We start from the raw sequence: 13,684 nt of genomic DNA, 5'->3' as shown, positions 1-13,684 counted from the left end.
GAAATATGGGATGTGGGTACAGAAAAATATAATTGGGAGGAAAAAGAATTTAAAAAAAAAAAAAAAAAAAAAAAAAAATGTTCCCCAGGCCCTGCAATGCAGATATTAAACATGTTTTTTTTTCTTCAGCCTGTTTTTCTTCTTGCCAATCTCTGGCAATGCTTTTCCAGCCTCTGCTGCAAGGGAAAGAGGAACCTCATGCTGTGAAAATTGGAGGGGTTGGAGCACTGAAAGGTTTGGGGGCAAAACTGGCATTTCTGAGGCTGGCTCAGTGGTGGGAGATGCACATGCCAGCTTGAACATGATGAGGAGGTTTTTGGGTGCCCAAGGTACCCTGCTTGAGGCAGCCTGAAGCCTCTGGGCTGGGGGATGCAAAGCTGAGGCTTTTCCTGGTGTAGTGAAACAAATCTGTGGGACTCGAGCCTGTGTTGGAGGAAACAAAGCCCAGGAAGATAAATAGGAATAATCCCACCACAGCCTACAAACAAACACCACTGTTGAAACCTCATACACATCACACAGCCCCGGGAAGGCAGTTTGAGGAGTGTCAAATTACATGGCAAAGCCAATATATTGCTCTGTGACTTCCAATTACAGACTTGCTGCTGTATAATTAAGTTTCTGACGAGGCTGTATTTAAAGTCGTGTCAGTGCTTTCATGTATAAATACTGCTCCACAGGTGCCTGAGCTCCCAGCTGGAATCTGCCTTTTGGGATCTAATCCTAAAAGTGATTTTTAATTTATTTTTTTTTCCCCCTCCTCATCTCAGTTTTTGGAGGAAAAAAAAAATTTTCCTCTGAGTATTGAAGTTACACATGAAGGAAAAGAATTAAGTACTTTCAGTGGGGTTTAGTTCTGCATTAGTTCCCAGCTGCAGACATGGGTTGGCATCAGAGTTGTGTGTACCCCTGTTTGCATATTTCTGTAAATTAGCAGTAATCAGACCCAAAATCTGTGCTCCTTGATGTGTTCTATACTTTACATAAATTACAAAGGACATTAGTTAATTTATTTTTACTATTTACACTCTGTCCCTCTTAAGGTTCATGCATGCAGAGCAAAACATCCCTGTTTTATCATGTGTGGGAGTGGGGCTGAGGTGTGTGATGCTGGGACAGCCTCTCTCCCTCCAGGGTGAGCAGGATTGGAGCCTCTCCACTGGATTTATCTGCAAAACCACAGCCAGGACCTGATGGGCCAACAGTGGGGCTGGTGTGGGGCTGGCTGTCCCCCAAGGAGCTGGTCTTAATGTGTGATATTAGATCTCCTCTTATGTGTCAGCAAATAAAGCAGTGAGTCAAGGGAACTGGGAAGCAGCACCCCTGGATACCTGGACATACTCTCATCTTTTGGTGTGTCCAGAGCTGAGAAAATCTCAGCCAGAGCTGGCATCCACTCCCCTGGTTGTTGGAAAGAGTGTTTGAAAAAGGAGGGTGGAGTAAGGGGGGTGTTGGCCCCTTCTCCCAAGTAACAGGTGGTAGAACAAGAGGAAGCGGCCTCAAGTTGTTCCAGGGGAGGTTTATATTGGATATTGGGAATAATTTCTTCACTGAAAGGGTTGTCAGGCCCTGGCCCAGGCTGTGCAAGGCAGTGGTGGAGTCCCCATCCCTGGAGGGATTTCCGAATAGTGTGGATGTGGAATTGAGGGATGTGGGTAAGTGGTGGCCTTGGCAGTGCTGGAGTCATGGTTGGACTGGGGGGTCTTTTCTAACCAGAATGATTCCATGATTTCAACTCGTACATTAAAAAAATTAAAAGTTGGGTAAAATAATTCCAGTAGAAAGATGTGTGTCACTTCTGGGCCCTGCTTTGCCCTGAACCAGGCTGAGTTTTTCACTCTCAACTTGTGTGCCAGCCCCATCACACGGGGGTGACGGATGCTGCCTGGGGCAGAGGATGAGCATGGCCAGGGCTCTGCCAGCCCGTGGCTGGGGTCCAGGCTTTCTCCTGGGCTTTTCCCTCTTGGACATCTCTCAACACAGTGAGAGGTGGTAAGTGCCCATGACTGCTCCTTTTTCCCAGCTCCTGGCCTGGGTGGTTGTTCTGCAGGTGTGGGTGGCATGGCATGGACAGCCCTGTCCCTCCTCCACCTCCTCCTGTGCAGGGAATGCAGTTTAATGAGTTGATTTTCTTTCAAATATCTCAAAAAGCACACTCAAGCTGTTGGTCATTAGGGTACATTCAGAGCCAGGCACAGATGCCTGCTGGTTGTTTCGGGGTTTTTATTTATTTATTTATTTATTTATTTATTTATTTATTCATTTCTAGTTTTCTCCTGTGCTGATTGCAATGCTGGTGGAGCCCTGAAGGATTGCAGGGGGTTGTTTGCAGAGTCTCTTAGGGTGAAGAGGGCTGATGGTGCCTTTCTGCCAGAGGGCTGGTGGATGTTGGTACTTCTGGTACCTGAGGGGGTGGCACCCAGCACTGGGGTGAGGGATAGAAAGGGGTACGAGGAGCAGCAGCAACCCCGAACAGGCCAACAAACAGGAGCAGGCAAGGAGGAGCAGGCGAAGAGGAACGTGACATGGCAGTCAGCGAGGCAGTTCGCTCAGGCAGGGCAAGCAGGAAGGGCCCAGCCACCTCCCAGCTCTCTTGAAGGAGCAATGGTCTCCAAAAAAGCAAAACCTGGTGCTGTTAAGACACAGGGTGTGTCCACGCAGACAGAACCCCTGAAGAGGGACAGCAAGAGGGACATAGCTGTTCAGGCCTCTGGCTGTGTAGAGTGTCTGAGCCTGGTGTTAGCACCAGAGGACGGTGTGAGGGGGGTCTGTGTGTGACGCCAGCAGGTGAAGGACTTTCTGTGCCTGGTGGCAGAGCTCAAGGAGGAGGTCGAGAGACTGAGAAGTATTAAGGACAGTGAAAGGGAAATTGACTGGTGGAGTCACACCCTTTCTAACCCAACAGAAGTCCAGAAAGAGATGGTGAAGCCCTGCCCCTCCTACCATCAGGCAGGTCCAAGGAAGTGATTCTGCCCCTGTGCTCAGCTCTGGGGAGGCCACAGCTCGAGTCCTGTGTCCAGTTCTGGGCCCCTCAGCTCAGGAAGGAGCTTGAGGTGCTGGAGCAGGTCCAGAGAAGAGCAAGGAGGCTGGGAAGGGATCCAGCACAAGTCCTGTGAGGAAGGGCTGAGGGAGCTGGGGGTGTTGAGGCTGGAGAAGAGGAGGCTCAGGGGAGACCTCATCACTCTCTCCAACTCCCTGAAAGGAGGTTGGAGCCAGGGGGGGGTTGGGCTCTTTTCCCAGGCAACTCTCAGCAAGACAAGAGGGCACAAGAGGTCTCAAGTTGTGCCAGGGGAGGTTTAGGTTGGACATTAGAAAGAATTTCTTTCTGGAGAGGGTGATCAGCCATTGGAATGGGCTGCCCAGGGAAGGGGTGGGTTCTCCATCCCTGGAGATATTTCAAAAGAGCCTGGATGTGGCACTCAGTGCCATGGGCTGGGAACCACGGGGGGAGTGGAGCAAGGGTTGGACTTGATGATCTCTGAGGTCCCTTCCAACCCAGCCAGTTCTATGATTCTATGGTAAGATCAGTTGCTTTTTGGGGGGTTGGTTTTGTTGTTCTTCTTGATGTTGACTCCCCCTTTTCACTACTGGCTTATCTTTCCCCTTTAGATGTGAGAAGACTGATGGATTTGAGGGAAAGAGGTATTGTGCAAAGAGGTTTCTTGGCTGGGCTTGGGAGTACTTTGTCTCCCTGAGTCTCTGCTTCCCCTCTAAGTCAAGCAGCTGCTCGTGACATCGACTTTCTTGCTTATGGCTTTGGCTCTCAGTGGCACCTGTGGACAAAGCACAGGTACTGGATAGCTCTAGGGCTGTAATTTGTTTCCTGCAGGTATTGGCTAGTGACTTTTTAATTCTCATTTTGAAGAGAAGTGGAATTTATCAGTGGTTAATACACTTTGTCTCAGGGAGGCAGCCCATGTAATCTCACTGTTCAATTTAATGCATTAACACTATTTTCCCTCCTGTCAGGGTGAAGCTGCCCAAGGCAAGGACAGTTATGGAAAGGATACCAGAGTAAGCAGAGCACATTAGTTAAGGAGATGGGTGGCTTTAGCCTTATGCTGCTCCCTTATGTTTCCATCAGAAGACACTTTCAGCCCATCAGTACTGGGAATTAGCAGCAAATCTTGCTTGTCTGTCACGTTTTCTAAGTAAACACCATGTATTATCTCAGGCCACTTGTGAAAAATACACTAGATGATGACAAAATGAGTAGGACCTGCTCCCTTTCAGTTGTGACAGGACCATGGGAAGATCTACATTAAGTCTGTTGTATAAAAATAGCTAAATTGGGCACTCAAGGGACTCCTTTAGATGGAGTTTCTTGCTGCTGATCTCTGAACTCCTTGTGCTGGTCTGCCTTCTGCATTTTTGGTTGTTAGTCCCTAATGTGTCTTTGAATCAGGGAGGGGAAGTACAGTATGTTCCCTTGGGAAGATGCTTCCCTGCTTCCTTTGGTGGGACTTTACATCACAACAGCTTTTAGAAAGGTGGAAAATGGAGGTCCTTCATGTTCTTTACCTGGCCTTGAATCCTCACTCTGAAGCATCCATGTGATGCTTCAGGCTAAATCTGGACCTTAGCAGACTTGCAGGCCCAGTGGGTTTGTCCATTTGTACTCCCCAGTGAAGCAGCATGAAAAGCTCTTGCTCCCAGGTTACCTCTCTGTACAGAGGCTTTGTTGGAGTCCCTCTTTGGGGCTGGCTGAATTTCCCCTGGCTCCCTGGTGAGATTTAACCCCTTGCAAGGCTCCTGGTTAATCTCAGGTCTGATGGTGCTTTCAGGCTTGCAACGCAAGGTGTTCTGGAGGTCACTGCTTGAAGGTCTGGGGAGCACCTGGCTGTACTGTGCTTTAAATAAAGCAGGATGTGATTTCCTAGGTTAGCTGGTAAGGTTTGCCACCTGCCTGAGGAGTTTGCCTGTTGCTGAACTACTGCAGTTTGCTATAACTGGGGAGCTGTGAAGGCTCCAGCTGATGATTCACAGCAGATCATTTGATATTTAGGGCTCTGTTCATTAATAAGTTATGCTCCATTTACCTTGTTTTCTGCGGAATTTATGAGTCAAAAGTGCAGAGTGCACCAAAAATGATCCATTCATCAAATTCCTCTTCTCTCTGTGTAATTGGCTACCCCATCATTGCAGCCCCTGGGGACACATTGCACACAAAGGTGTGTCCTGCATGAGAGAGCAAAGCAGCCTTTGGAGGGGAAACAAGGATTCTGCTTTTGTCTGAGTCTGCAAGTTGCCCCGCTCGGTGCCTTTGAGCTGTGTAGGCAAGAAACTTCCCCCAAACAATTTGTTTTCTTGTTTGCTCAGGGAGGGCAAAGGACAAGTCCTGCTCAGCTGCAGGTCCCACCGAGCGCTTGGATGCAAACGTTGCCACCCCAAAAACTGCTCAGGTCCCCCCTTGGCTTGTGTGGATGCACGTTGGGAAACCCAGCCTGGGACCCAGAATAAAAGTGAATTTGTTGAGTGATGGAAAAGCCCCAAAGGGCCAGAAGTTGTGGCACTGATGAGCTGCTGACTGTGGGGAGCTGGTGAGGGAGCAGGTTATCTAAAACCCCTAAGAACTGAGATGTCCCTTTACTTGCAAATAACAGGTAAAGACCTCAGCATCTCTAGTTGGCAGCTGAACAACTGGTGGTGTTTCTATTTTAATGTTCTTTGGCACAATTATTTACATGTTGATGTAAGGTAGAGAAGGAATCCCAATGAAAGAATAACTATTGCTTACGTCCTTTTGATTTTTCCACCGTTTAAAGGGTGAAGCTTAAGACAAAGCAAATAACGATGAGAACCTGGGAGGGAATGTGAGATTAGTTCTGCTCCTGTCTGCAGAGAAGTGTAAAGATGCCTGCAGGAGCTGTAAATGGCCTGTCTAGCTGGTAAAGCAGGGAGCCTAATGTAGATTAATTCACTGTTTTTAGCACTTGGTATCTTGTTTAAATCTGCTTTGGGTAGCTACAGCATCCTGCAATGTATATAAGCCACCTCACTCCTTTCTTTCCCTGGGTTACTTGATGAATGACCATCCACCTGGAATGTGGGCTTGGCTGACTTTGGGAACACAGAGGTGGAGGAAAGTGGGGTTTAGAAACACAAATATTTATTTAGAAATGAAATCTAATATGTGGAGAGCTGAATTCTGCATTGCTGGGCTGCTGATTTTTCGTTCTCTGGATCTAATCTTGAGTTTTAGTTGGATATAAACTCAGAGTAACAGATCAGAGGTTTTATTTCTGTGATGAAAAGGGATACCAGAGCTTGCCAGAGGGTTAGGAGTCACCTACAGGTAACAATTATTGAGGAAAACATTTGCATTAAAAATTTTTTGTCCCCAAACTGCTTTCTGCCTACCATGACCTGGATGGACCAGGCAGCATCAGAGAGATGGGAGAAAATCCTGGCAGGTCCTGGTTGTAGTTCTTTTTTTTTTTTTTTTTCTGTTGGATAGACCTATCATCCAATTAAAAACAGGCTTGAAAATGGCTAAACATGTTTTCAGGTGCCAAGTTTGGAAAGATGGAAGCTTTGCTTTTAAAATAAACCCACTGTATGCAAGTCCTGATGGAAGCCTAAAAGAAGAAAAATGAATCTTGATAATTTGTCTTAATTACTATACTATAGTATAGTATAAGCACTACTATAGCTGTAGTGCTTGAAGAAAAGAAAAATTGTATGTGAGTGGAAGCAAAAAGAAAATATTTGGAAGTGGTTTTGGTGGTTGTGAGTATTGGAATGGAGCTTGCATGAATGTAATTTCTGTTGGGAGTCAAGTCTAACAGCAATGTAATTATATTATATGAGATATATGGCTGGGGGCTATGTCTCCCTTCCACTGAAGTTAATGGTAAAACTCCAATGTCCTCAGTGAGGGCAGGATTTGATGCCTGAAGAAATGTTTTATTATTAAAAGTTTATTAACACTTCCCATGGAAGGGCTATCATCTTCCCTGGCTGTGCTGTTTCTTCTGGGTAGGCAAGAGAGCTGCAAACTGAGCAAGGGAAATAATGCAGGAGCTTTTCCTTTCAGGCTGGAATTCTCCACCCAAGGTTGTAGGAAGGGAGTGCCTTGAAAACACTTGGCAGAGAAATTAAAACACGGTTCTCTCAGACAAAGAATCTTCAGCACAGAGTAGTAGGGAAGAGCTGTAATAGATTTTTATCCTCAAATTCTGCACTATAATAACTTGTACTGATTTACAGCAGGCAGCTCACACAAACAATGAGCAATTTGGTGTGTTAATTGTACATGCTCAGGTCAGGGCTCCTGAAGGATTAGCTCTTCACATGCCTGATGAGTCCTTCCCATGGTGCTGCAATGCCTGGGATTAATCTCACTCTTTTTTCTTTTTTTTTCTTTTTTTTTTTTTTTTGTACACCTTTTGAAATCTCTCTCACACTGTAGAACTGAAGAGAAATTTTTGTCTGTACAAAGGTACTTGATGACCATCTTGTTCCAGGACTGTCACATGGCATTTTCTCTTTTCATTCCCATGTATTTCCATAGCACTTCTTTATTATCTCCCAGTCCTCCCAAATCTGGGCTGCACTTGTGGGTATTGCTTTGTCATTTCACTTTAGGGGACTGTTAATCTTGTAATTAATTCTCAGCATAATCTTAAATGTTCTGACACCTGAGCCTTTTTTCCATCTTATTTATGGCAAATGCATGGGCTCTGTTATTGCCTGCTGATGACTGAAGATGTGTTGTCTGCCCAGGCTGCTTTTTTAACCTTAAAAAAGAAAAAAAAAAAAGAAAAAGAAAAAGGTGCCCTTCAGAAAAAAAAGCAACAACTTTGCACAAAAAGAAAGGGTCTGGTTTGCTTGGTTTTTGGACCAGTTCTGCTGCTAGGATTCACAGAGGGCTTGTGCATGCAGACAAGAGAATAAATTGCACTTAAAGGATTTCAGCAGCTCTCCCTGGGTGCTTTTCTGCATTTTTAGGTAGCTAAATAGATTTATCAAACTGACTGCTTGTCTTTGAGAAGTGGCTGATGGCTTAAACACAAAGCTAGGGTACTCCTGGATGTGGGGATGGAGAATGGGGCTGAAGGGCTGTGCTGGTGCCTCAGTTGCTTTCAGGTGGTTGGGATCAGGATGCTGGGACCAACCAAGATCCCAAAGACCTGCAAGACCAGGAGAGAACTTGAAAAACTTGCTGTGCAGCTGGAAAGACACATTTATTAGTATTTCACTGTTTTTTTCCTGTTAATATTTCGTGCTAGTAAGTTGCTGAAAGGCTTGAAAGGGGCTCTGAAAAATTACAGGTTATTAGTTATTAGCACTATTGATAGCAGTGGAAAATTCAGGCTACTGAGCTCTGGAGTAGGACCTGCCAAGATAAAAAGGCTGTGATTATGGGGGTGGATTTTTTTTTTTTTTTTTTTTTGATGTATCTCTAGAGCTAGTCAAAAGGTTATAAGGCTTGTATGACTTGTAAGAAAGCATTTCTTGCTTATAAGCATTTGCAGGAGAAAAGCCTGTTCCTAATCAGCTCTGAAGCCTGCCTAATGCAAAAGGAGATATTACAACCCAAAATCTGAAGTGACAGCTGTGTCCACAGCCACCGTGCAGCAGGTTGGAACCTTTGCTGATGTCTTGAAGAAAGAGAAGGAGTTGATTCTTAGCTGTCAGTTCTGCTTTCCTCCTCCTGGTTTCCATTGACTCCTCTCTTTTCCTTTAAAAACCAGCCAAATGGGAAAGTTTCTTATTCTGCCTTTTCTGTGCTATCATTGCCAGCAATGTAGCTCTGTTGATGGGATTTTAATTGGAAGCTGTATTTATTAGTGGGATGCAGGGTGAGGGCTGAGCTGATTTAACCTTCTGGGGCTTTGGGACCACCCCAAGGATGGAGGCGAAGAGCAAACAGGGCTGGTTCCCAGGAGCAGTGCTGCAGCTCCCATCAGCACTTCTCTCCAAGAAAAGCAAACTGGAGCTGTTAAATCAGCTGCCACCTTCAAGGCAAAAGCATTAAGGAAATGAGATTTGGGGAGAGAAAGTTTGAAGCAATAGGAAGTACTTGAGCTCTGCTTCATCTGTTGTTAAATGTCTTGGATATTTGCATTTGAAAAAGCAGCCACCCCAGGTAAGGCCTCTGGCCACAATCTGGTTTTAACAGCTTTAAAGTCCAATTCATATTTTCTTTTCCTATTTTTCTGGGTTTTTTCTTCCTTTATTCCTTTTTTTTTTTTTTTTTTGTCCTGAGGGCTCCATTGTGAAGGCCTGGAAGCAAATACATATTATCCATGTTGTTTCATTCTAATTCAAATTAGTCCAAAAGCCTTCATGTTTCAATAGGTACAAACTTGGTGAGTTACTAAAAACAAGTTTGAGTGCTTAAAAAAAACCACCCCAACCTCAAGCAATACCAAAAAAAAAAAAAAAAAAAAAAAGAAAGAAAAAAAAAAGTAACCCAGAGTTTCAAAACTAAACAAAAAGAAAAGCCCAGCAACAAAAATATCTCCCCTAAAACTCTGTCATTTGGAGGTTTCTGGGTGCTAGAGCTGGGCTGGGATCAGGGTACTCAAATATCATCCAGAATTTTCTGCTGAAATGGATATGTCCAGCAGAGAGCTGCAGTTTGGAAAACCAGCCCAGATGAACACAGATTTTAATTTTTATTTTGTCAGTTTTACTTTTCAGTAAGATGTATAAACTTTGTAGCTTCACCCAGCATTTAAGGAGCTTGGCTGGAGCAGGAAACTGTGGCTTATGAGACACCAGGAATTAAATGTTTTCCTTATTTTGATCCTTTTCTTCCTGTTATTTCTTTAAGAAGGAGCAGTGTTCATAGGCAATTCTCTCTTGCCATTAAGGTTGAAAGCAGCAGTAGAAAGCTATTTATTAATCAAGCATTAGTTATGGTAGGTAAGCATTTAGGGGTAATAAAATGTAACCGTGCTTTCAGCACCAATTATGATGCTTTTTTAAAAAAATAATTCTTTAAGAAAAATTGTTGCAGTGAGGTTATGGCTAATAGTAAGTGTAGAATTTACTTGCTGTACCAGACACTTCTTACTCTAAACAGCAACTTCAGGAATTGTGCTTATCCACAGATATAACATGATTTAAGTTGCCTGATCTCCTGCAAGGTAAAAGGTGAAATCTTTCCTGGAAGATTCTCATTTTAGCCTCATTGCTGGTACATCTCTTTTTAAGAGCTGGTAGGCAAGTTGACCCTGTTCTTTAGAGAATATACGAGCCAAGAATATAGTTTCCTGGACTCTAAAGCTTGCTCTGCTGTTAAATGGGAAGTCAGAGCACAAACATCCCCATTGGGTGAGGATTTGGTGCCTGTCTTTCAGCAGGATCTACAGATCAGCAGAATTTAATGTTAACAACCATCTGGTAGTATTAGCAGGCTCTGGGGAGGAAGGAGATGGTTTGCAAAATACTGATGTAGGTGAATTCCTCCTCACCTGTTCTCCCAGGTAACTTTCTTGCCTGTGTAATGCTGTGTCAGCAGGGTAAATGCACCTCGTTGGAGCAAAAATTAGGTTTTTGTAGGTAAACTTAAGTTAGTAAACTGTTATTAAGAAATGTTGTAAATGGAAATATCAGACATGGTAGAGAAGTGTGAAGCACTCCTCTGAAAAGCAGAAACTGAGCACGTGTGGTTTGGGTTATCAGGAACAGCTGTCTAGGAGCATGGAGTCCCTTGGCTGACCTGGAGAACATCAGAAGCAGCTGCTTGTCTCTTCAGCTGAGTTTTGCTAAAGTGATGCTGTAGCAGGAGAAATTTTTTTTCTCTATCCAAGTGACTTGGAAATCCTGGAGAGAGCTGTGTGCCTGGAACCATTGGCTTGCCCTTAGGTGGGGTGGATGATGTCCCCATGGAGGTTCTGGGATGTGCTGGTGGGGTCACCAAATGGGACAGAGGTGCTGAGACTGGGACTGGCAGAGCAGCTGGGCTGGATATGGGTGTGGGGGACCTTTTGGGGAGCCTGTGGCAGGAATGGGGCTGCAGTGGAGAGCCACACCCCTCCTTTGGACCAAAACCATGTGAAATATTGCCTGGTGATGCAAAGAGTGGAAGAAACCATCTGAGGTGGAGATGCTGAGACCTCAACGTTGGTGCTGAGCACCTGCAGGCTCTGCCTGGGTAGGTTTGCTCTTCCCATGTGTCAGAATATTGGAGACATTAAAGAGATTTTATGGGCTGATCAATACTTTTGATTGGTTTTAATGATCTTTGCAGTCTGTTATTTATACACAGCATTGTTACCCAGCGAGCTCTGTAATGCATCAGGTCATTAATGCAGTCCCTTTCCAGCTTGTTGGCTCTGCTGCTGAGCTAACCCCTTGTGGGTGTTCCTGGGGATGTGCCTGGCTTCCAGATGAGTCTCCTTTATCAATAAAGGCAAGAAAAAAGTAGGAATAAAGTGAGAAATCCCCTCAGTAAGGGAGGGGGTGGTGGCTGTTTGATGCAGCTCTTTCCTTTGTAGCTGCTAGGATGGGATCTCATTTGTCCCAGGCCTGGTGAAGTTGGAGTTTTATTGACTCCCTCCTTGGGAGGACTGATGCCCTTGCAATGCATAACAGGACCAGACAGAAAGAATTCCTCACTTTTACTTCTAGCTCCCAGATAATAGAGAGTAAAATCCCTCAGTGAAGGAGATCAATTTCGTATAAAGCTTCCCAGCCTCCTGTTTTGTTTCTCTGTTTGCTTGGGGTTTTTTATGCTGCCTTTTTTTTTTTTGTTTGTTTGTTTTTTTCTTTCCTGGACATTCACTCTGAGAATGAGGACAGGCAAATAAGTGTGCAGGGCTGCTCCCATCGATGGGATTTGCTTCCCCAGGAATTCTGATGGAGTACAACCCCTGAGCCATGGGATGCAGAAGGATGCAGGAGGAATATTGCCTCCTCCCCATGTTGGAACTGAAACTTTTTTCTCCACCTTGTTCTCTGTTCCCACACATTTCCCTTTGCAGTACCACTGGCTTGGGACTTGCTAAGCAAAAATTGTCTGAGTTCTTTTACCATTAAATTTAATTTTTTTTTAAAAATTTTTGTGAGAGAGTTACAATTCAGAGGCTCCTGCTTTAAATTGTGCTGCAGGAATTGTTCCTTTGCTACCAAGTGTCAGGGTTTTAACACCAAAAATAAACCCACCTGATGGGAGAAAGTCCTTGCTTAATGCAAAAGCATTTTGGCTGAAAAAAAAAAAAAAAAAAAAAAAAAAAAGAAAACATTTTAGTAGGCTGGATGACTGCAAAGTGGAGCTTTTTATTCCTCAGGAAAATATGGAAATGCAAGTAAGTAGCATTTCTCCTCACTGACTTGTAGAACACACATTAAAGCCTTGAGGCAAATTGATTTTTGGACCAGAACCCTACATGATGTTGGTGTCCAACATCAGTTTGTGGGTTTGGGGACTGGGCTGGCAGCATAGAATTGTTTTGGGTGGTAAAAGACTTTTTAAGATCATCAAGTCATCCATAAACCCAGCATTGCCAAGTCCATCACTGAGCCATGTCCCTCAGCACCACATCTACACCTCTCTTAAATACCCTAAAGATGAATTTTCTGTCTAGGACTGGACTTGGTCAGAAACTGAAATTTTGGTTTTGTGGTAGATTTTGTCATCTGAAAACTTTTCACCTAGAATGAGAATGAAAAGAGAAAATTATGAGAAGTAAGAAAATTGCTAAAAAGTCTGTGAATTATTCACAGCTTTTTTATTATTTCATTAAGACCGAATTATTGCCTTCCTGTAATTCTGAACTCTTAATATGATAAAATATTTTTTAAAACATATTATAAAACATTAAATGCATAGAAGTGGAACAAAGCTAATATTTCAGCATGACATAAAATTTGAGGTGAAATTAATTGAAATAACAGCTAAAACGCAAGTTTTTGCAGTTCAGAATACAATGAATATTATCCATATTTCTCTTTGATTTTTTTTTTCCCCCATTTGCCCTGAGTGGTTGTATTACTACAAAAAGTTCCAGTTTTACAGGATATGGGTTTTCTTTAGGAAAACAGCTCCATGAGCCAGTGATGGGGCTCTGCAAAATGGGGCTGGAAACCATGGCTGCCTCCCATCTGATTTATTCAGTGCATGTGAATAAAAACCAGAAAAAATGGAAAAGCTTCAACTTCTCAGCATGATTTTCAGTCTGTGCTGAGAAGAAGAGGAACTTTGGGAAAAATTAAATAATAGGAACCTGGCCTGGTCTCCTCTCCAGTGGGCACTGGGGTGTTCAGGTCACTTTTTCTTTGGAGCTCATAAAAAAGGAGCAGCTTAAATTTGAGGTAGGGGCTGCTCCTGGGCTGGGGTTTAAGATCTTGCTCTGAATCTTGCCCAGAAAAAGCTCAGGTGTGGGGGTGTGGATGTGGATGTGGAAGTGGAGGGCAGGGGCTGCTCTTGCTGCCTGGAAAATTTGTCCTTTCTGATAACAGTTCCATCAGGATAAATAAGCTTCAAAGAAACCAAAGAGGCTTTTTCCCTCCTCTGTGTCTTCTTGTAGATAATGACAGTAGTTGTGCTTGGCTGGGATGCTTTTGACAGCTTTCCTTGCCTTTGAATGTCTGGCAAATGGAGGCAAAGGATTCCTAATGGGCAGCTTTTGGTGGCTGTCAGGTTTTATTGGTTTTCTAGTCCTTGGTGAAAGGCTCATTTCTATCTTCAGGACTCTGTCTGAGCATGGAAACAGTGCAAATATACAGAATT

This window comes from Heliangelus exortis, chromosome 15, assembly GCF_036169615.1.
Source record: "Heliangelus exortis chromosome 15, bHelExo1.hap1, whole genome shotgun sequence".
NCBI lineage: Eukaryota > Metazoa > Chordata > Aves > Apodiformes > Trochilidae > Heliangelus > Heliangelus exortis.
The sequence above is the reverse complement of the archived record's forward strand: the minus strand, read 5'-3'. Positions refer to the sequence as shown.